The sequence below is a fragment of the Dreissena polymorpha genome, chromosome 9, assembly GCF_020536995.1.
Source record: "Dreissena polymorpha isolate Duluth1 chromosome 9, UMN_Dpol_1.0, whole genome shotgun sequence".
Lineage (NCBI taxonomy): Eukaryota > Metazoa > Mollusca > Bivalvia > Myida > Dreissenidae > Dreissena > Dreissena polymorpha.
The window spans coordinates 11,437,226-11,461,993 of NC_068363.1; the positions used below are offsets into that span (position 1 = coordinate 11,437,226).

At 32.7% G+C, this 24,768-nt stretch overlaps 2 long non-coding RNA genes across 2 annotated transcripts; both read left to right on the forward strand.

The window, feature by feature from the left end:
* The first annotated feature begins 20,352 nt into the window (after window positions 1-20,352).
* On the forward strand, window positions 20,353-20,987 carry LOC127844907 (uncharacterized). The gene is made up of 3 exons (XR_008032959.1): window positions 20,353-20,456; window positions 20,678-20,743; window positions 20,906-20,987. It is a non-coding gene; the product is annotated as an uncharacterized LOC127844907 (long non-coding RNA).
* An 873-nt stretch (window positions 20,988-21,860) lies between these two features.
* LOC127844573 (uncharacterized) lies at window positions 21,861-24,639 on the forward strand. The gene is made up of 3 exons (XR_008032821.1): window positions 21,861-22,025; window positions 24,015-24,137; window positions 24,493-24,639. It is a non-coding gene; the product is annotated as an uncharacterized LOC127844573 (long non-coding RNA).
* Window positions 24,640-24,768: the final 129 nt, after the last annotated feature.

Genomic DNA, 24,768 nt, shown 5'->3' on the forward strand with positions numbered 1-24,768 from the left:
ACCTTTTTTTTCTTTTTTAAATTTTATTCTTGATTTTTTTACTAGAGCTTTTTATATCCAATGTTAACATTTATCAATGTAAAGCATCTAATGATAAACTTCAAAACATGCCAAAATCTGTGAAAAGGCCCCTTTAAAAAAATAGGTAAGTTAGATCGGCCTAACAATTTTTTTTTACTACATTCGATTTATTTCCCTTTTCAATAGAGATATACACTTACATGCATAAATGTTCCTAATCTCTAGTTAACATTACTGCTTTGGGTAATTTTAGTGCGATAATTTATTTATTTTAGCAACGCAGGCAACGTTTGCGCTTAAACTGGTCATGCGTAAATTGATATTGTTTATTATCTTACTTTATTATTTAAATATTCTGCATGTGTTTCAATGGAATAGTGCTTGCTATTTTTAGATATCGTAGACTATACACCCGATACGTGTGTTCATGGCACGTGCAATGATAAACTTAATGGGTACACATGCACATGTGATCTTGGGTACACTGACAAAAACTGCACAACTGGTGTGAACGTTGTTGATACTAAGATACGCATACATTCATATAAGTGAGCCTTTTTGCCAATTTAAGTAAACTTCACAATACATGGTTCACTTTGTTCCCGAGTTCATGAATACATGCTAAAAGAGCGTTAACAAGTGTTAATTTATAGAAAAAACACAATTCTTAGAAATATACAAATGACACCTGTTGCACCTTTGTTTAGATATCGATGACTGCGATTCAAAGCCCTGTGTGTATGGCAACTGTTCTGATCGAGTAGCCGGCTACACATGTACCTGTGAACCAGGATACACCGATGCTAATTGTCAAACAGGTTAAAACAATAGTTTAACCTTATAAAATGAAAACGTTTAATACATATACATAATATTGTTTATGCTTATTTGTTTTAGAAAATCTTTCTTTGTCTCATTTTAAACTTTTCTTTAAACTCATTTAAGATTAATAGCAACTGTAAATAATCAAAAGACAATTAAACCAGCAAACACATAACGTTATTACAACGTTGTGATTTGGTTGTATTTTGGTCAGGTCATGAAATAACCTTATGCGGACGTTGTGGAAACGTTATTACCATGACTATGTAAAACTTAATTTAATTTGATGTAAATTGATAAAACGAGAAAAAGAAAACAAATTGATAAAACATAAAAACAAATCTCATGTTTTTTTGTTTTTCTATCTTCTTTGCAATAACGTTAAAATAACGTTGTTTAAACGTTATTTTAGAACGTTATTATAAAACGTTTATCCAACGTTATAACATAACGTTGTACCAACGTTTTGGTCATATCATCTAATTTTCCTTTTTAATGTAATAATTATTATCTGTTATATTTGGTAACAATTTATTTAAAAAATAAACATACCATCTATAATTTTACATAAAAATGTCCCCCTATTTCAATAGTTTTTCTAATGCATTTTGAAAAAGCTTTTAGAGCTAGTTTTAGTTGCGATTATTATGCGTTGGGTGTATAAATTAAACTTGTAAACAATAAATTATACTAAATATTCACAAACACATTGCATACAAGATACACATATATAGGTTTGTACGCTAAAATATACATTTCCAACTCAACAAATTGGAATATTCTGAATACGAAACCGCGGTTTTTCGCTGTCTGTTTGGCGCGTTCGTCAACAAAGGGACAAAGAAACGCAGAAGCGGTGTGAAAAAAAACGAAAATTCACTGATTCCAGAAAACATGTTTGATAAATAACGACATTTACAGGTAAACGATATGTATTGTCCTGTATTTAATCAATTTGCATATATGATCGCGGCTGGCATGATTTAGTTAACCTGAACTCTTAAGCTAAGGATTACGAATCCGTTTCGCCCCTAATACTTGTTCGCACCCGGTCAATTCGCCCTGTAAACGTATAATGGGAAGTGAAAATACAATACCGAATTATGAAATTAATAATAATAATGGAATCATGGAACATTAATTTCATGAATCTTTGATATTGATGCATCTCCAGGCATTTCTTTCAAATAAGTTTGGTATCGTCATTTACCCCCTGTTTTTGTCGCAAAAATTGCATCCATGGGAGTCTCAAAACTTCCAGACATACCAACATTGACCTGGCCCAACATAAACTGTTAAAGGCGGACATTTACCCAGACAAACATGTACCTGTTAAGGGCTGACATTTACCCGGCCTTAAATAGTTGTTACAAACATTTGATTTTTAAACTGTATTTTGATATCTTTGCATATGGAATACGGAAGATATCGAACATGACGAGATCCGAGGTAGAAGTCACCGTTACAGATTTCTTAAAGCACGCACCGTATCAGCACGGCGGATTACAGTATAAGGTGCGTGGTAGAATAATTTATCATACCACGTACCGCATTGATATCTGCCTGATATAACGTTGGCTGAGATATTTTTTATATCATGGTCAACAGGAAGTTCTTATATCAGTCATGTGTGGAGGATGGTCATATTTCTCGAATCAACTATAAAGTACTCATTTTAAGTAAAATCAAATCAGATATAACAAAACAAACAAATTGATCCCAAGATGTAATATATTATTTTAAACACAAAATGCATCACAAACAGCAAAAAACATTTTTTTTACAAAAATTAAGCGCGCATGCTCATGGCGTCATTATTTACACGTCAAACGACAAAAGTCATATTCTTTCCTGCTAAAACTGCAGCTTTTAAGCGATTTTTTTTATTATTATTATTTTAAAATCCGGGACGTAGAGGTATGATAAACAGAAAAACAGGTTACTGCCTGATCTTTTTGTAATATATCAGGCTCGGCACGAATAAAATAACAGATCGGCAAGCCTCGCTGTTACTTGTGTGCAGAATAACATGCGTTTTTGCTCTTCCATTTAAAAAACTGACTTGCGGATTGATAAAGTTATTCAGTAATTTATTAACCTGTAGTGTTTGTCTTTCTTTTTCAGAAAAAATTGTCCGACCAGACTACAGGCCTGAATGAAACGCTCCCCAAGGCTGTTGTGCAAGATTCAGACAGCAACTAGTTATAAAGTGATATTAATGACTATAAATATTCATTTATAGTTAGATCAAATATCACGATTATGTGTTCTTCTGTCTCGCAAATACCGTAACGTTCTAGCTGTTCATTCATTTTGGAGAAATCCTTCTCATAAAAATAGGTGTACATATTTTTGGAACATTTAAATAAGCAAGCACACATTGTTTCCGTGAAAGCCACACAACTGTGGCTATATATTATATGTTACCTTAATGTTGAAATACCCATTACGTTAAGTTTGTAGGGTCTGCTAGATGGAACTGCCGGTTGGTTTCAGAAAATGTTTTCTATGAAACTTTATGGGCATGTTATTGTAACGAAATGATATTGTCTTTAATATTAAAAAGTATTTTCTTTGCATGTTTAACTATTTTCAATTTTGTAACCTGGAAAATTGGCAAATTTTATACATTTTCATAATAGTTGTTATTCGGAACTCTCCAGTCTGGTTTTTTCCGATATTTGAGCTAGCGCGGTAGGTACAAACAAAAGCTGATTAGCATATTTTAAAAGAGAGTGAATCAATAATTTCTCTTATCTGAATAGTAATCACCACTTTTTCTACTCAAACGTTCGTTAAAGTTGATAAAAATACCATGATTTAATCATTTTTCTTTAGATGAACTAATCTCGATCGTGTTTAATTTGTAAAAATACTATGTAACATGATATAATGCTGCATGTACATGTAAACAGCTTCGGTCACGTAACTAAGTCATTGCATTAACTGTGCGTAGGCCTTAATGGAAGTTTGTCAACGAAACATTGACTCCATCGTATATGTATTATACAATTCAAATATATTTAAAATCATACAGACAAGTACCAAACAACAAAAAGCTTACTACCCGGTATCCTCAGTCCATTCGTAGTACTAGAACTAATAAATCGTTCCATATCAATTTAATATTTATATGTCTATTGATATAGCTCTATTGCGATGCTTTTCTTAAAATCTAATCTTAAAAGTAAAGAAAATTATTCGCTAAAGACTAAGAGCTTAAGATTAGAACGCACATCACTAACGAGTTTTACCATACATGACTTTTATTTGCTATATCTATAAAGCATGCCGAACAAACAAGAACATGAATAATGTTTTTCATAAAAAATATTGCATATGTCAAGCCTTTTGAATAGGTTCCTTCATTACCATACAGCTGACAGTCTGTTGTTCATGTATTTTTAGGATGTTAGCTACTGGACCCATTCGTATAGGCGGCTGTACATCTGAACGGTGTATTTAGACTTTAATCCTGTATTAAACGTCTGACATACATGTATATCTCTGTTAGATTTGTTATGTGTAATTATTATTAATAATAGTCAAAGTAAACACAACAAAATACTTTAATTTTGACATTTCCTAAAAGAAACACTACTGTCGTTTTAATACTAATTATCCACTTCTGAATGGAAAGCAAATCGGATATCGACGTTACTGATCATTACTGTATTAATGACAATGTTTGTACCTCTTGCACGCGCTCAGAAATCAGAAAAACCCACCGCGCGCGAGTTCCGAATTAAATCTATTGTAAACTTGTGTGCGTGTGTCGAGAACAAATTTTCTGTGTATGAAAAGAAAGCAATAGGACTGTCTTAAAGGACTTTGTAGAAGTAATGCAAAAGCGACTTGATTTTTTTTTTAATTTTGTGTGATTAATAAGAGACCAAAACTGAAACATTGCGTTGTAAAAAATTGATTGGTTTTGTCTGTAAGGCCTACAAAACTTAGTATGTTTCCACTGACCAGACCGACCCTAATTTTTTGGCGGACCCTTAACATTTTTTGGCCATTTGAAGTAAAGTTTTTGTATTGAATTTGTTAAACTGGATTATTTTATCAAATCATGATTTTGCCATCACAGAATTACATAAAAATGATGTTGCATAGAAAATAGGAAGACTTTTGTCATTGAAATTACGTTTTTTTTTGTGGACAATAACCTGTAAAGGTAAAAAATTAGAAGGCAAAGTTTCGGTGACCTACTTACCCGAGTTTTTTGGCGATATGTTAGTGGAAACAAACAACTGTGTTACGTCTTATATCGATGTTTAATTTCTTGCAGTTGTAAACAATTTGCTCTTTTATTGTATAATAGACAGGGTCTTCATAAATGAAGTATGCACTTCCTGTTTTCTAAGTTTGGAGGTTTTGATTTATAAAAAGAGGAAGTTATGAGGTTAGAAAAAGATGTTCTTACAAAACTTCAACCTTATTTAAAAAAAAAATTAATATATGTGATTACACTTGAAAAGGTAAAATATGCATATCTTCTTTCTATGCATTACATATATTGAGCTGTGACACTTCAATTGATGCAATTTAGAAAGTTTTGTGATTTTAACTGGGTAACCTTTCACAAATGCTCTGAATAGACATGGTTACCGGAAGTTAATTGTTTTGCCAACTAATTGATTGTATGTACTTTAAATGATTCTTGTAGATTGTTAATATTCGATCCTTCTTTAGTTTGTTCAAGTACTTCTGTTTAACCATTGCTAACAACTGAAAAAATTACATTCATTCATTATTGAACTGAAATTCTTCAGTTTGTTAGGTTAACATTGTTTGATTGTTTTATAATTTTGTAATCAAATATTTAAAATATGGCGTGTTGTGAAGTGTGTCTAAAATACATTTAGGTCATATAAAGGTTGCATTTTGATTACTTTATAACGTTATTTTATAACGTTATAACAACGTTATTTGGAGTCGACAAAATCACGTCGTATGGACGTTGTAAAATAACGTTTTACCAATGTTATGTATAACGTTATTATAACGTTTGTACAACGTTATTGTGTTTGCTGGGAAAGTTGTGCTGGTTTTTAACCCCTTCGAATGCTTTTGACTGAACACTGCATGTTTTCAGCTTCCAATGGAATGTTGGATAATTTATCGCCAGTGGACTCAATGAATTATTTTTAAGATTGTATGGGTTTATTTGATATAGTTCTTCCAAGACTTTGGGGACGTATCTTTTTCGAATTAAATTTAAAAAAACATTCGTTAAATAGACATACTTTAACATGGTTAACATTTTTACTCTGATTTATAATTAGAAATTAACGAAAGAAGGCGCATGATCTTTAAATCTAGTAGTTTTTCTAACTGACGGAATAATCGCGGAGTAAAACAAATACACGCGAAATAACTTATAATAAATCAATTATGTTATGTATTGATCCGCATGCGTTATTCCGACAAACATCGTGTAAGGTGAAATGTTTTACCATATAAACAATTCTTATCGTACAATAATTGCGTTCATGCAAAATACACTTGTTTAAGTCACGTTAATAACTGTGTCCTAGAATCTTATACATAAATGAACCCATATGTAATTATTGTTTATTATGATAAACGTTCATAGAGTGATTGGAGAAATGCGTGCTATTCTATTTAAGTCAATTATTTATATTGTTGTTACTATGTTGATTCAAATTTTATTTACACGTCTTGTGTGCGTTTTAATTGATAATACCACACGAACCTTTATAAAAAGGATTTCTTATTTTAGATATTGATGACTGTAACCCAATGCCATGTGTGCATGGCAACTGTACTGACCAAGTGGCTGGGTACACGTGCACCTGTAAACCTGGATACACTGGCATTAACTGTCAAACCGGTGAGACCTTTATCGAATATATATGCCATCATATACATACTGTATATAAAACCACAATAAATACGAAAACCTCAATATAATCCATTATTGGTTAAATAATTATTTTTTTTTATATATTTACTAAACATTGGGCTTTGATTATACGTGTTTTTTCTGCATATATCGTCGGACCAAACAATATTTTGCATGTACATTTTTCTATATTGTATACGCTATTAATGTTTTGGTATTTATTAATTTTACTTAACTTAGCATTTAAAGCAATCGATTTCCTTGTTTAAATATTTGTCGCATTCATTTGGTACGGACTATTTTGTTATATTACACTTTTCTTTACACGTCGATGATTGTACACCTACCCCATGTGTTTATGGCGCTTGCACTGACCAAGTAGCAGGGTACAAATGTACCTGTAAACCTTGGTAAACTTTCATGTAGGTTTCTCTGCTCTGGTTGATGCTCTGGTTTATTTACCTTGGAATTTTCGAAGATATAACATCTTCTTCATCAGCTGATCACTGATTCACTGACGTCACAATCACATGACCGGTGAAGGGTCACGTGATACGAGGAAACTGTCATACACCCGGGGTAGCTCGAGTCCCTCGTCCCTGTTAAGAAAGTGAGTTAAAACAGCGGCGGCCATCACTTAACAGGGACGATGGACTCGCGCTGCCCCGGGTGTATGACAGTTTCCTCGTATCACGTGACCCTTCACCGGTCATGTGATTGTGACGTCAGTGAATAAAACACACCTATTGAAAAATAATTCAAACATAAATAATGGAACTTTCGTTGCATTGTTTTTTTTTGTTAACTGTTTTAACATATATAAAATACTTTAATATCTTTTTTCAGCAATTAAAAATAAATATGTGTTTTTAGTTTGTTTGTGTATTTTGTGTCTTATTTTGCTCATGTTTGTGCATTGCATCACTGTATTGTATTCATGCTGTTTTCTTCACGTCATCTTTAATCAGTCCACTGCTGCAAATTAACAAATCCACCCAACCAGTGCTTAGTTATCACTAAATATCGATAAACGATAGTGAAAAAAGGTTTATAGTGCGGGTATACTCCATTGAGAAGCCAGATATGCTGTAGCCAATTAGTTCCTGCGATAACAGTGTGTTTTAAGAGATCTTTTACACAAAGAACAGATCGCGAGTTTATCATGTCTACACTATGTTGGCATGGTCACATTGGTATTAGCTTTTGTTCATTTCAGATATTGACGACTGCGCCTCCCGCCCCGGTGTGCATGGCAACTGTACGGATGAAGTAGCAGGGTATACATGCTCATGCTACCCTGGATACTCCGGCACAACCTGCCAAACGGGTATATTAAAGAACCCTACATAAGGATTTATAAACTAGAGCACATTTCAATGTTTAAGGATTATATAGTTTCTTGGAATACATGTATTTGAATAATAAGATTTTTAGAAACAATCAAGGAACCTACTGGTATTCGGTTTATGATATATGGGCAAATGTAGTAAGTCCAGTCAAAGATTAATGCTTCATTTCACATTAAGTCAAGTAAAGAAAACATCTATTTATTATATACAAATACATTTTACATAATTACACTCGAATGACCACTTTATAAATGTTACATTTTGTTGTCCATATTCGTCCGGGATTTGTTTGCAACAGCAAACATAAAAATGAAATCCGTCTTCCACAAGTTGTATTAGTCATGCTTATGACAAAGATATCGGATACCGAATTATCGCGTCATTTGAATGATTTTCTTGAACGCGATTCATTCCTTTGTGTTACTTTTAGTAAAAATGATGGCATATGTATTCGAAGTGGGAAATAAATCTTTTCCATTAGCAAAAAAAATTAAAATCCAATAGGAAGACCAAGTTTGGTAATAAATTCCATATTGAAAAATCGCATTGTTTAAGCAAAAATAAAGAATTATTAATAAAAAATAAGACTTTTATGCCATAGGGAAATCTGAAAGAAAACGGTTGCATAGGTTTGGTTTGAATTTTGGAGTCGAAATATTTTTCCGCTGGCGTTTATATTTTAAGATGAAGAAACGTCTCTTCCAAGGTAGTACAATAGAAGTTCATAATAATGTTGGTTTTATATGCAAAATTATGTTCACAGCATGTGGGGGCCGATTTTATGGAAGTGGTCACATATCATCTCCAAACCACCCGTACAACTATCCGAACAACCGGACATGCACATACTACTTACAAGCAAACTTCGGCTTGCGAGTGTGTCTTCGTTTTGATGTCTTTGATACAGAATTTGTAAACGACTATGTGGTTTTATATGATGGTCCAAATACATACTATACATTACTTGGAAGGTACGTCATTGAATCATGTTCGTTGATATTTGACAAAAGCGTTTCGTAGCTTTAGTTTCATTCATTGTACTGCAAAGAAAATATGAGGTTTTTTAACTTTCTATGCTGCTGAATACATTTTCTTTTAAACTCATGTTAAAATGTGGCATGTTTGTTGTGGTTGATGCTGTATTGGAAAAGACGATTGCATTGCCCTTACAGAAATGAAAAGGTTGCCGCTATGTAGCGGCAATTTTGCGGCTACAAAGCCGCTACCATTTTTTGGAGCCACAACTAAAAGCCAGAAAGTAGCCAAGAGTAGCCGCTAGCGGCTACCTTGTGGCAATCTTATGGCTATTAGTGGCCGCTAGCGGCTCTTACAGCCACTAGCGGCTCATAGTAGCCGCTAGCGGCTCATAGTAGCCAGAAGATGGCCAGAACATATTCTTGTATCAAAAAAAGTGCAATTATGAGCCAGATGGTAGCCACAACCAATACTTCAATATTTATCTTGAAAACACAAAAGGCTTATAGTAGCCACTAGTGGCTCTTAGTAGCCAGAAGGTAGCCACAATTGTAGAATGACATCATATTTTGTATGATGTCATGACATCGCTGATGTTGTCATCAGACAAAAAATCAAAATGGCTTAAGAATCTGACAAACAAAAAGAAGTTACTGGGGAAGAGCTAAAGTCATTGTAAGTACGCTTTGGTGATTAATACAGTTTCAATTGGTGTATATTAAGTAAAATGCATGGGTTTGGAAATAAAAACCAGCATTATTGCAATATTAAATATGATTATTCATACTCAAAAAAGGACGTCCGTTTCAAGTTTTAACACTGACATTTTTCTTTGACATTTGATTTGGCTAAAAACAAAGGTTTTGAATAAAAATCATGTTTTCATTCATTAGTTGAATGTTTGTATCTATACTTATTTATCATAACATAATTTATTTTTACATTTCAATTGTTGTTGTTTTTAAACAAAAGCAGTAAAATTACATGTATCAGAGCAAGGTTAATTGTATCTCTGGATTATTTCAAAAGGTTGTCATGACGTTTTAATTCAAGCTGCTGGGCTGGCCATTTGTCAAGTCAACATAAAAGACAAAAGCAATCCATATATATTCTTTCTAAGAGGGTTCCTGATTAAAAATCGTATCGTTATGAATGACTTAAACCACGAAAGCGTTATTCATAGCGTTTTCCAGAAATAATTATAGAATGGGAACGACAAAGAGTTGTTTATTTGCTGATGTGACTGATAAATAGCGATAACGAGGCAACATTATCGAGTTGTGTTTTGATTAATATCTGTGCAATAAAAATATAGAATTTCCGGTTTGAGACCTCTGTCTTTTAGTTGATAGAAAGTACGGTATGTTTTGTCAGAAAGAAAATCAGCGAGTAGTATATATAGATATATGAACGAATATTTGCAATTTAGTAGTATTCTTATACCATTATTAAAGCATCATTTTCATTACATTTTTAAGAGCCTTATATTTTTTTTAAACACAATAATCATTTTCATGTGATTTTAACGGTACATGATATATGTGAATATTTGTATTGGTTTTCTCTTGTTGCACTATTTATGTATTTTAGAGCAAATCTAACGTATATTCTCAGATTCGGTTGCCCTATAATTTATGTTATACAGTTCCTTGAAATGTATTTACCCAACTCGTTTTCAATTTGTTTATTTACAGGTACCTGGCTACAATGGTATGCTATTTTAATGTGCACATATATTTTGCTATTTTAAGAATTGTTTTAGAACTATATATATTTATAGGAATTGAATAAACTGCGCCCCCTGGGGTCGAATAATTATTTTGCAAATATCAAGTCGATGTTGCGTGTTATTTATTTATTCTTATTAATAACACATCCATATTCACGATTACAACATTTGTTATACGTATTCATATATTGTCATGTTACTTCAAGGGCATAGACTAACGTAATAAAGGTGCTATCAGAGAGGACCTATCATGCCAGTCGTCAATCCCTACAGGCATTTACTGAAAAGAGTTACATAGTGGCTACTTGCATTCTGAACATACAACACATGTGTTGTACAAAACAAAGGCATACACAAGTTTTTTTTTTAATTCAAATAAAATGTTTTAATAGTAATATGAATAAACATATTTCTTCTTTACAGGTACATCTGTCTCTACCGCACGTAAGTATTTTTTCAAGGTGGTTACGTATATATAAAGGGTTGCGATTATGCACATCGATTGAAGAATAAAATAATGAAAATCAATTGTTTTACAGCAAAACTTCAAATAACGACGCGATTCCTTCCAAATGAAAGGCAGTTTAGATGTTTTTACTGATCAATTTATTTTTCGAAATACGGAACTTTAAAATTCATCTAGTTTAAACAAAATGATTTTGTTTCTATGAAAATAAACCTCTTCTGCAACTGCATCCGAATTCAGAAATATAGATTTACTCAATAAAGTTAATAGTACTTTGTTTTTTTTTTACAACTTTTAAACATTTGACATAAACATTTGCTACTCAGACAATATAGCATTATTTAAGTAAAAATGCCTGCTTTATTACGTTATTTTAACAACACAAAATGTGTTTATAAATGTATATTGTCTGTATACAAATCATTACTTAAGAGCATATATTCAGCACCTTATATTTTCTAAAATAGTATTCAATTAAATAAGAACAATAGTCTTAAACGGCTTTTATAAGTTTGTTTTATAAAACTTATCCATTGAAAGATCAGAAATCATACATATGGTACTCTTACTCAAATATGCATATATGTGTGTTGGTATGTCCTTACATATAAACACGAATTGCAATCAATACAAGTCACCCATGACCAACCCATGGGAAAGTTATGTTGTTTTATGAAAGCTTACTAAACATAAATAACGTATTCATGAGTGTAAGTTAATCATAAATGGCTTAAATCGCTTACATGGTCAGGTCAAATATAAAATTAATTATTAATTCAAATGTTAAAAAAGCGAACAAGGATTATGGCTTCAAACGTCTAAAACATAATTAAAAATAATTATAAAGTTGTCCGCGCACAGTTTTGGATGCGATTTAGATATAGATTGAGACCTATCGTAGTTGTGGGTCATGACTTCATATTATATTCCATTTTTAATAAGTGTTGTAATAATTTAGAAACGTATTAGGTAAACGTTTAATTTAAGTAGTATTTTGAAACTTATAAACATCATGCTCATTGAAACTATACTGTCAATATTTTCTGTCACAAAAAAAAAACGTTTAAAGAGCATGTGTTGCAAATACTGTCTTTTTCAGCGTCAGTTGGCACTTGTGGTGGCAGATATTACGGAAGTGGGCGGATTGCTTCTCCAAATTATCCGCAGTCGTATTCAAATTTCGAGAGTTGTACTTACTACATATCAGGACCGTCATACTCCAAAACATGTTTGTACTCTGATTCCTTTAGCACGTTATCTCCACACGACTTTGCTCAATTATATGATGGACCAACTACGACCTCCCGTTCACTTGGAAGGTTTTTCAGTATTTCAAACATGGAAGCATTCTTTTCAAGTCCAAAATATCAGGTCAATATGCTTAGGCTATCTATGTACAATACACATTTGGTATTTATTTCTGAAAATTTTTTGTAAAATGTAAATTATAATTCAAATCTGAAATGTGTTTCAGATATTCTGGAATCAATGTTACAATGACCACTGTTTGCTCTTCTGGATCCTTTATGACAGTCCAGTTCACCTCGGATAGCAGTGTCACTTATAAAGGATTCCTTTCATCATTCTATTCCGTTAACGTTACAATTGGAAGAAAGTCGTCAGATGTTTATGGTGATTTAATAGTCCATGACCAAGTCGAAACTTTTAAAACATCTGTTTCCATATTTATTGATTCTAACGCAATTTCCCATCCAATTAACCGCGATAATACCTTATTCACGGTTTAGAAGCATATCGGTCGCCATTCTGTCAAAATGCTGTCTTTCTGTACATTCTTCGCTGCCTCTCTGTCATAAACAATAAAAATGGATGCTCGGAATTCACAAAACAGATAAGACAATCTAAAATTAAAACCCGTAAACACATTTGTGCATAAAAAGAGGTGGTCCATGAGTTGAAGCATATGTTCAGCTACAGGTTCAGAGTATTCCGCAGGTCCAAACACTTATTAAAAACTCTATCGAAGATGGAATGATGACGAGGGTGGTGGAACAATCGTGCATACATGCCACTTTGATGACTTTTTAACATAGCTTTTACGTAATATGTCAAATATCTAGTTTCATTGATATCATCTTTATAATCAAATCTTTACGTATAATGTACGATATATAGTAATTTATCCTACAGCTAAATGATTTTATAGAACATAATGGGACTCATAGAGAAAAGATAAGGTTTTCTCCACGGATATTTTTAGATAAGGTTTATCCCACTGATATTTTTAGAACATGTACATAGGGACTACTTTTTTGGCCTTTCCCCTGATTGCGTCATTCAGGTCATTGGGTACGCAGTCGTTTAACGAGTTAACCAGTGTGTGTGTTTACGATGTATTATTTAGAGGATAATACACGGCTGACCGGGCCGGACAGCGATAATCGGCCCGCAGGGAGCTTAACCGCGTTTGCGAACTGGGGCCGATTATCACTGCCCGGCCCGGCTTAGCCGTGTATAAATGTCTATTATATTATTATTATATATTCATTGAATTCATTACGCAATTTATGACGTACAGTATCTCATGTGACGTAATTTAAATGACGAAACTAGCTAGACGCTTTGGATTTAAAGGCAACACAAATTCTGACTTGGAGGGGTTTTATTAAACAGTTAAATATTTTTTAAGCATCGAACGATTAGTGTGTGTGTGTGTGTTTACGGTGGATTATTATAATATTATGAATGTGAATAATAGTGTTGGGATATAAAACTGGAATTAAACTGGTGAGATTGCATTATCGATTTCGTTAAAATGTCGAATGTACTCGAATAACGCGATGTTTTGTTGAACAATTGTCGAATTGATGGATTAAATTTAAGAAATGTGTCAGTGAATTGTTCTTTAACTGTTCGAAGGAAATCAATGTTGAATTAAAATGGTAATTTCTTTGATGAATAAGTCGTTCCTTTGTCAGTCGATCAAAGAATGTCTATCCACAAAGAATTACCTGCTTACACCCTGTGCTTTAACATGGAAAAGATGGATGGCGATGAAGAAATGTGTCCAGAATTTTAACGCTTCATGGAAGCAAATTAAACTTTACGGAAATAAAACATGGTTATTACACAACTTCGGTGAGTAGAACAATAACCAGTAGATGTTTTACTTTTTTATGTCAGTAAGTTAAAAGTGTGTAAAAAGAAGAGTTGTTTATAGACTAAAATTTACAATATTGGTGGGGATAAATGCTGAATCATGCTTCACGTAGGTGTCTACACATTTTGTAAATTTCAAAATGGCAGCCATTTTTTCTTTTTGGTATTTCACGGTGATGAAACAAGAATTGTAGTTTGAAAACAACCGTCTGTGTTCTACTTGAGTTTGTAGCATTTGGAACGCTGATTAAATTTGAATCGAGGCGTTACTCACTTTTGCGTGGAATTCTTAAAGACGATTTCGAGTTCCGTAAACGGGAAAGATCACAATTAATATTACTACGCAATGTTAGATTCAGTTAATTTAATGTGTTTTTGCTTTTATTTTATCAATTAAAGACTACTATTAATTTTGATTGCATCAGGAATAAATTTAATAAAAAAAATATTGTAGGATAAATAGAATACTATGTTAGTGTGATTGTGTACTTAAATTTATCCCACTCGTCTCAGAAAGGCTTACAAGGCTCGGCAAGCCTCGCCATGTAAACCTTTCTTCACTCGTGGGATAAATTTAAGTACACACTCACACTAACATAGTATTCTCTATTTCATCACTTTTACTTAAAAAATGCCTACTTTCGCTTTCGTTGATACACGGAAAAGCCCCTCGATCGGCTCACTTTTCTAGCACGGGACCTATAGTAGTCACACAATTGTCCGCGTAAGTAAAGTTTTTATCAATTTATCCAATTGTACGAGAAGAGCACACCTGTTATATGTTAAATATATAACATATTTTTATGATAGGCTGAGGTGATTTATAAACTTCTATTGTTATTTTCTTCTTGATTAATAGTTTACGGAGGAGATAAAACTGACAGTAGATTACAACACAGTCAAACAATTCAAACATTTTTTCCGGAAAATGGCTTAAGGGCACTAAAGCATACGTTGTCCAGACATATTTATGTGTTTAGGTCATGACTATTGATTAGTGTCTTCTTGGATCAGAAATCAATGTCAAATGATATAATACATTATAGCTCTTTCGATCGATGTGAAATGAATAGGCAATAGTTAGACGATAACTTAACTTAAAGATTGTGTTGTTGGTCTGTTTTAATGAATTATTCTGTAGATTTTGTATTCAAATAATTAACACCGACATATTCGCTGTGAATGAATTCATCCAATAATGACAATGTGGCATGTTAATTATCTCGAAAACGAACAACTGTCCGTTTTCAATCTCAGAATATTAATAAAACAAAAACTGTCTATTTATTATAATAAAACATTTCATGCTATGCTCCTATTATTTGTTTATGTTTATATTATATGTGTTTGACATCTTTTCTAGATTTTACTTTCTGTAACCGTTTTGAGGACAACTGCGGTTGGGCTATGACAAAAATGAGCAATTTGGTCTCATGGCAATTTGCCGGTGAGAAAGTTATTTTATTGCCTAGTGGGATTCTGCTTGTATATCTGCTTTGGTTTTATTGTTTCTACCAATTATGGCGCTGACTTTGTTTTATTCAATGTTTACTTTTCACATTTTTATCATTTTAAATGAACAGATAAAGAAAAACATCAATCTTGATTCTCAGGTAAACTAGTTCGGTGCTGGGTACAGGGTAAGATCTATATTACTGTTTGTCATCAACAACTTTTTTATTGTAATACTCTCTGTACACTATTTATCATGTTTGTTCTTTCCTAATAGAAAGCACTTTAACCGATGAAGCCCTGGGTATTCGAATCAGAGGGTCGACATCGTACTCTGGCCTCGTTGAGCTTTTTTACCAGGGCAGGTGGTACGGAGTATGCGACACTAGCTGGAGCAGTTACGATGCTACAGTTGCATGTCGATGGCTAGGCTTGTGAGTATCCCAACTGGTTTCCTTACTGTTTTTTTTTTATACGTTTAACATTTCTAAAATATATCTTACAATAACGTATACGGTATAGTCCGGTTAAAATTATTAACTAAGTAATTGTTTTATTTTATATCTACATGTAACATCATATTCAATTATTGCATTTTATGCAATTTATCATCACGAACAATCGCTTCTAACACATGAAAATAAAACTTACACAAATCTTTGAACGTTAAAGATCAGTATATTCTAAAATAAACAACGATCTATTTTCGAGGTCAACAAAGCTTATTCGATGAATAATATTAACAATAATATATTTGAATCGCCCCATGAGAAAACCAACACAAATGACAAAGATTTCGATTTTTACTTTTATTCGTTTTCGGTATCTACGTTGTTTTCCGGTTCTATATATGTATTAAATGTTATACTATTCAAACTAAAACCTATAATAATTTACAGTTTCGTTAACCCGTGTTACGCTGAAGTGACCGTCATGACGCGGTAATTTTGACGTCGCTTCATACTTGATTTTATTTCCGAATTCACTTCGTACATATAATTTAATTGTGTAATGTCCGTCATAATTGATTTACAATTTCAATGATAATGTTGTTGATACCGATGACGTTATAGTGTTACTGGTTGGTTATGATATATAATGTGTTAATATTAATTTATAATTTTCTTCACGATATTAAATACAGCATTTTGTTTGATAATTAAATTTAATCCCACTGTTCCCTACTGTTTATATCGTTTTGTTATTCAAACACACGTATAGAACCATATAAACATTAACTGGTTTTATGAACTTTTAACATTAAGCTAACATAATATGAATGCCACATGCTGTTTACCACGGGAACTTGGGAAGCCATCCTGACCCCGTGCTGACAATAGAGGTCACACGTTGTCACGCAAGCAGTCGCACCGTGCCGCAGATAATCCAGGAGCGAACAGCTGCTCTAGGCGGTCGGTGTTCGTGTACATGAGACCTGGGTTTTTCAACAAACACAAGGAGGGTTTTTTCACCGTCGCAGCTTCTCTTTAACATGACAACGCCGGGGTAGGCAGCAGACATTCGGAAGACTGATATTTGCTGCAGCGGAAACATATTTAATATTTGTGTTTTTGTACAAATCAGTATGATTATTAAAGTATTTGAATACAATATAAGTTTTTAATGATGTAATATATGCTACATACCGGATGTCAGGTAGCGCATTGAAGTGTTCGTCTATAAACGACTTTGAGTTACGCCATCACCACGCAGGATAACGAATTGCAGCGTTAGTGCTACTCGACCAGTCCACTACCGTTGCCAGCGCGTCCACAGTCCCTACGTTGCTTCGTCTTTAAACCTTAAAACCGCTGTTTACGTGACAACGCGCGTGACCTTAACATTATGATCTAAAATTAAGTCCTTACTGTTTTTGTTATATAATAAAAAAGTGTAATAAAAATCGTATAATTGTTTTCTATGAATAATTAAACAAAATTAATATTTTTTACGGGGAATCTTCATTAGGAAATCGATGGTGTCCTGCTGACCAGTCATTACACGCCACAGGAAATATCCGATGCCATTCTTGTTTTTATCCTGCCATACTTTCTACTTTCCTAATCCTGAAATTATGTAATACGCTTTTATAATTGATAACGTATATTTAAATCAATAATAAAGTGGAAATTTACTAATTAGAAGGCTAATTGTATTCTATCACATGCACATATTATTGCTGAGCCATATAAATACAAATTTGTTTGAGAACTTCAGCGATTCGAACCGATGTCTATATCAATACACAAAGCTATTAGCCTATAATTACTATACCGACTGCGCTATTATCTCCGAAACAATTTCGATGTATCGCACTATGTGAATATATTCATACGGTATGGTGCAATGATATCCGTTTGAATAGCCACACAAAACAAAATTATCACAGCATAACAGTTCATTATTCTGTCCAATATTGCTACTTTAAATATTTTAATTGTTTAACTTTAAATAATTATTACTATTCATAGGTTTATTTAACATACTTAAAAGCGCGCATTTAAGAGACCTTAAAAAGGACATTTACTTCATACAATTTCGAAACAACAACACATTTTACACAATATATAATGGTTTTAAAATATCGAAATAGTCAAGTAATAGTATGAGATTATTTTACGATTTACCAAAGTCCCTTTCATTCACTGATCCATTGCAAAAAATGCGTGACATTTTTTCAAAAGCTGATTTAAATAAATAGTTTTAATATATAGTCAGTACTATATTCGGTGACAATTGTGCAAAAATATAATATAAAATAAATTTATATAGTGTTAAGACCCTTACCTCAAGTTCCTATTTCCGACAGTTTTATAATTGTAAACGAAATCAGAGACACGAGAACACAAATATCTCACGCACAAATGCAAAATAAATACAATTTTCGCAGAAAATTATGACGTAATGACGATAAACCAATGACGTCATCGGTGTCATTCGTGCTGGTTTTCTCATGGCGCGACTTTTTTGTTATACATAACCAACATATGACGAAGTCCGACAAACACAATCAATAATAATTACATGTTTGTATAAGATATTAACATTACAAGATGTAACATAACGTACATTTTGGGTAGTATTGAATTAATATAATAGCATCTACTCGAAATTTGTAGCAACGTAATAAACGAAAATTCATACATTCTTCAAAAGGCAATCACCTAGATCAACATTTCAGTAGCCTCGTGTTATTAAACGTCAATAACACTTCGGATTTTTATCATATTTGATGAATCCGTGTATATTTACATATCATAAAGATCGTCAAAAATCGGTTAATTCCGTATTTAGATCTATTCGTTATGTGTCCGTTGCGTACGTCATATTTACGTTGCAGACACGTGCTTTTACAAACGGCCAGTCAGAATTTCACACATTAAATCAACTTCTGTATTTTGTTAGTAAATAATTGAATTTGACACACATTTGAAAACGTTGTGTTGTGTAACAAACGTAAAGAAATCTGAATTGGACTTTGTCAACGTTTATCGTGTATTGATGACTATGTCACACAATAGGGAAGTTTGTGAAACGTTATGAACCACTATAAATGAATTTAGATATATAAATTGGAAATTATTAATAAATCATATTGAAAATTATTAATAATATAATACTTGAATTTTGTAAATTATCAATATATGTCTAATTAAAAAGAAAATGAAGTTATAATACAATAATTGAAATGCGCTTAAAATATTATGCAAAAACAGGCAAACCTTTACATTGTTTATTAAAATGTTATAGATCAGTTACTTGAACTATCAGAGAATTTCATAACATATCAAATATGTGAGAGCGGCAAGAATAATTGCAGTAGTAAATTATAATCCGACAATCTATAGCGTCCGTCGAACTGACCAAAGGTGCTAATTATAAGTGCAATTTGGATGCCTCAAGCGTTATAATCTGAGTCAGCCATCTATAACATAGGTCGAATGTAAATAATGTTGATCTAGGTGACTGCCTTTGACGAATGTATGAACATTGGTTTATTACGTTGCTACAAATTTCGATTATTATATTAATTCAATACTGCCCCAAATGTACGTTATGTTACGAAGGCAATTATTTATGAATCGCGTACATGATTGTATGTGTTGCCAATGTCTGGTTTGGCTTATAATGTCGCGCATATTTAGTATAAATGGGCACAAAAGTGTAACATGACGTGTCACAAGCAACACTTGTCATCGGCGGATTGTTGCTTTAATTGGAGACATATGTTTATGTTCTTGCAATGGCATTATGTTGAAAGAGAAACTACAAAAACACTTTCAAATTTCGAACATGAATCTGATTGTGAGTTGGTCTTTATTTTGAAGACGTAGATCTAAGTCGCTGTCAAAGCATAAAAAATAATAAGAAAAAAAAAAGTAAATGAATATCACAGTAGAAATTCGATACGTGGGTCATAAAAAGATTTCCAGAAACGCAATTGTTACATACTTTTTTCTGTAAATTTAAGCTCCAATCCAAGTAGCAGACGTGCTAATTGTTGCCAGAGGGGAAAATCATCGTTTATTCTTGCAAATCTGACGTGCAAGTCAACGGAAAATACTTTGTACAAATGTAGTCACAATGGCCTATTTAATGCTTCGGGCTGTAGCAGTATCAATTATGCATACTTGACATGTAATGGAACAATGAGTAAGCCGTTTGTTTAGTGAGCATAATCACTTTATTATATGCATGTGTAAAGACCATAACTATATATTACTATATTATACGAGTATATTACAATATATTAATATATACATGTATACTACCGTTTGCAGGGTGTATTGCACTGTCTAATCTTTGTATGCAGTTTATGTAAGAATCTCTTTTTTTAATATGTTTTTTAAAAGAAAAATTGATACATATTTTAGTATCAAGCAACATGATTTGGAGCATCAATCAACCACACTTTTTCTTGACCACCACTCAGTACAATGGTAAACTGTTTATTTATTATTTATCTCATCCAATGACCGATGTCTTTTTGCTAAGAACCCTCATATGTCTGTCGTGAATTACCCATCGTATACTGTTCTTAAAATCATTATGTTAAGAATTTTTTTAAACATCTATGCTGATACTTTCAGTTTCCATTTCAGAAACCTGGGCCACCATATCATAACCGGAGTTTGAACATACAGGGGGTCCTTTCAAGTTCATGTTTAAATATCGCAAGATAAGCTCAGATATGCTTCAGGTATAACACAATCTATGTATTTACTTTTTAAAAATGGTGTTTATAATCTAGTTTAAACGACATAATTATGTTGCCATTTTAACCAGACGTCCACGTAGTTTAATGTCTCGCTTTGGGAAAACAGGGCGTAATGCACGTGCGTGAAGTGTCGTCTCGGATTGACAAAACGTAAAACAGCTGAAGAGATGAAATTTAATATATGCATCTTAAACAGTCAGAATTAAACACCAAAGAATTCGCACCAAACGTGCGATTGTTTAGCATATGCATATGCGTATTAATTAAAACGTTGATCTGTTCAAATGATGAAACTTAGCATGCACGCATGTTAAACAGCATTTGAAATTTTGCTCAAGGATGTTTAAAAAATGTTGTTTGATTACAAGTGGAGACATGGCCGCCATTGTACAAATGAAATTTATTTACTTGTTCCACATACATTCAAAAAAATATTGGTCCTAGAGTAATGGAACGTTACAAATGTATAATTCAGAATGTTAATTTCGGCACCAGAGTATTGTAGAGCATTACATCCGCATAGTGGAGTTTTGGTACCCTTTTGCAAAAAATGCTATATGTTTTTCTTGAAATAACACTTATTAAAGCTATATGACTTTACAAACATTTTAATAAACATGTGATCGTGTGACCCTGTGTATTTTCTTTCCAGTTGTTTGACATAAATATACATATTTTTAATAATTGTTTATTAGCCATATCTCAGGCAAAAATACTAACTTTTAAATTACATTTTACTCAAATCAATTGTTGTAGCTTTGTCCTTACGAATATATATTTTTTTTGAATACTTTATTTGAAGATATGGGCTGAAAACATGGGAACCGCGGATACAACTGTGCTCGGTAAAGTGACCAAAACCGCCCGGGAGGAATACCAGTATTGTGTGGATGTCCCAGCGGACTTCATTGGCATCTATCGGATTGGGGTGACAGCCTTTGTAACGCCAGGTTCTTCAAATGTCGTCGTATATGATTTCCAGATGGATTCTGGTAACTGCAAAGGTAGTTTTGTGTTTTAATTGAATTCATATGAAGGAATCAGCAACATTCAAAGTGAAGACCTATTTTTTTAATACTGTATTATGTACAGCGTTCGTCTCAATATGTTTGGAAGGTACCACTACAGGTCAAATTGTGAAATAATATGAATTGTTTTCAATCGAATTTAGAATTTAATCACTTTTACAAAACACGTTAAATTAAATACATACATTAGTATTGATTATTCATGTTTATATATGGTGCAATTAAAATTAAATATATGTACATATGTGAAGTCTTCCCTGGGCCCGTTTGGATTGTTTTCTTATAGTTTTTGGGATGTTTGATTATCACTTCGGTAAAATTGTTAGAATATTTTGAAGGGGAATGTATCTGGCCCAGTTTATGTAGAGGTGACCTATTTCGCAACTTAAAACATTAAATAATTCAGTAGTATGTTTAATTTAACTTAATTTGAGCACGAAGTGCTGATGATTACCTATTGTGGTCAGTCAATATCAAGCGTTTGTTGTCGCATATCGTCAGCCGTGTGTCATCAACTTTCAGTTCGTTATAACACTAGGTGCCACATTTTTACTCTAATCGCGTGCGTTCAAAAACTTGGCCACCAGATCAAAATTAAGGAAAAAATAAGTTAAGACTCCAGTGGCCAAATTTAATCATTCAATCTTGACGATCGTAATAAGAATATTTACTTTGACAATATCTAGACCGAGATCGAGACGTGTGTCCAAAAACTAGTTTACCACTGAACAGTTTTGAAAACTCTTTCTAAACCAATATACAAGCCGCACTTATGATTCAATCTTGATAATCGTTTTCAGAAGATTTATCGGAACAACATGGGTCTTGTGCATTCAAATACAAGCTCTTACTTATTGAAACCTGGTCACAACTCTAAAGGCAACATTTTTGGCTTATTATCGATGAAAATTAGTGAGAAGGTTAATATTGGCAATGCCCAGGCTAAATGTGTATCTGCGAAACGTGGATGAAAAAAAAACACTAGGTTCCCATGAAAAAAACCTGTTTACCTCCCTAGAGGCGACATTTATGACTCAATCGCGTTGAAACGTGGTAACGAATGTTTATCTTGACAATACATTGGCCGGGCTTTGTGCCACGAGTGTCAAAAAATATGCTTTCATGTTAAATCTTAGAAAAAAATTGTTACCACTATGGAAGCAACATTTATGACTCAACGTTGAAGAAACTTTGTCGGAATATTTATCTTCGCGATATCTAAGCAAATTTTAAATCTGGTTCATATGTGTCCAAAAATTAGGTCGCAAGGCCAAATCTTATAAAACAAAACAAAAACACTTTAAACGCCACATTAATGAGTCATCTTGCTGAAACATGATACACAACTGTTTATAATAATATCAAGGCCATGTTTGAATCTTGTCATCATTTAAGGGCCATAATTGCTCAACAGTTTGATGTTTAATGTTTATATATTTTTCAATATGCATGTCTTTAGAGTTGTGAATTCCCTTTTATTGTTAATTCTAAATTTATATTGCAAAAAATAATATATGCATATGCCTGTAGGTAATTTACCACTGTTGACTACATTGTATGTTATATGTTTGTGTACACATGGGCTTCAAGCTTATTGTATTCTAAAATAAAGCCTACAAAACCTATTTAGGTACATTATTCAAATGTTTGGACAACACATGACACAATTAAAACTTTAAATCTGTTTGATATATTTCTGATTATAAAAGTGTTTTGCAAAGGAAGATACGATACGTACGATAGTGTGCGATCATTGTTTGCATGTTTTTTAATTAAAAAAAAGTATATGTCCACCGTGTTTCTTCTTAAATCTTAATATTATAATAATCATTTTGCATTGGGGGTCTAATTGCTTAGGACCAATAATGGTAAAGATGCAATACATATGAATATATTATTTACTAAAACAGGAGCATGTCATTGTCTTTTTTATTAGTTATTTTATGAAACGAGATTTTTTTTCAGCGACATTGGGAAAAACAAACTGTTCGTTTGAACATGATTTCTGTGACTACATTGTAATAGAAGGTGCACACGAATGCAACTATGAATACAAATGGAAACACACGTCAGAGAAACAAGGATCCGGTATTTTTAAATATTGTTTTGTTGGAGAAAAATTCAGATTACTTGTTAAAGAAGAAGTGATGTATATTTATCAGATTATTTCAATGATCTGCTTTTAAAGTTTTTAATAATTTGTATTGCATATGCTGAAGTGGTCAACATATTCACTTGAACTTTTTAGGGTCGATGCCAAAAGGTTTATATATAGACTTGAACAGACAAAATCAAGCGAATACCTTAGTCTGTATTGTATTACAGCCGTCAATAATGCGAGATACAATTATTTTAAGGCCATTTATATTGATGAAATGTGTTTGAATCTTGCTACAGGGGATTATGCCATAAATATTATTAAATGATGACTTGCAATTTATAGACCATTACATGATGGCAGAAGCACCTTTTAACATCACCATGTCCATCCTGGACTCCACAGATTTGTCGCTGGGAAGTGTGCAAATAAATGTCGACTGTTTCTTGCGCTTTTCGTATCTCAGTTTGAATTCGTCTAGTTACTTTGACGACATGAATAAAGGTTTGTTGAAAAAAATGGACATTTTGGGGATGGAACTCGTGGCTTATATTTCTCTAATAAATGTAAATAATAAATGAAAATATTGTTCCACTAGTTATATCTTCGAAAGAAGGGGAT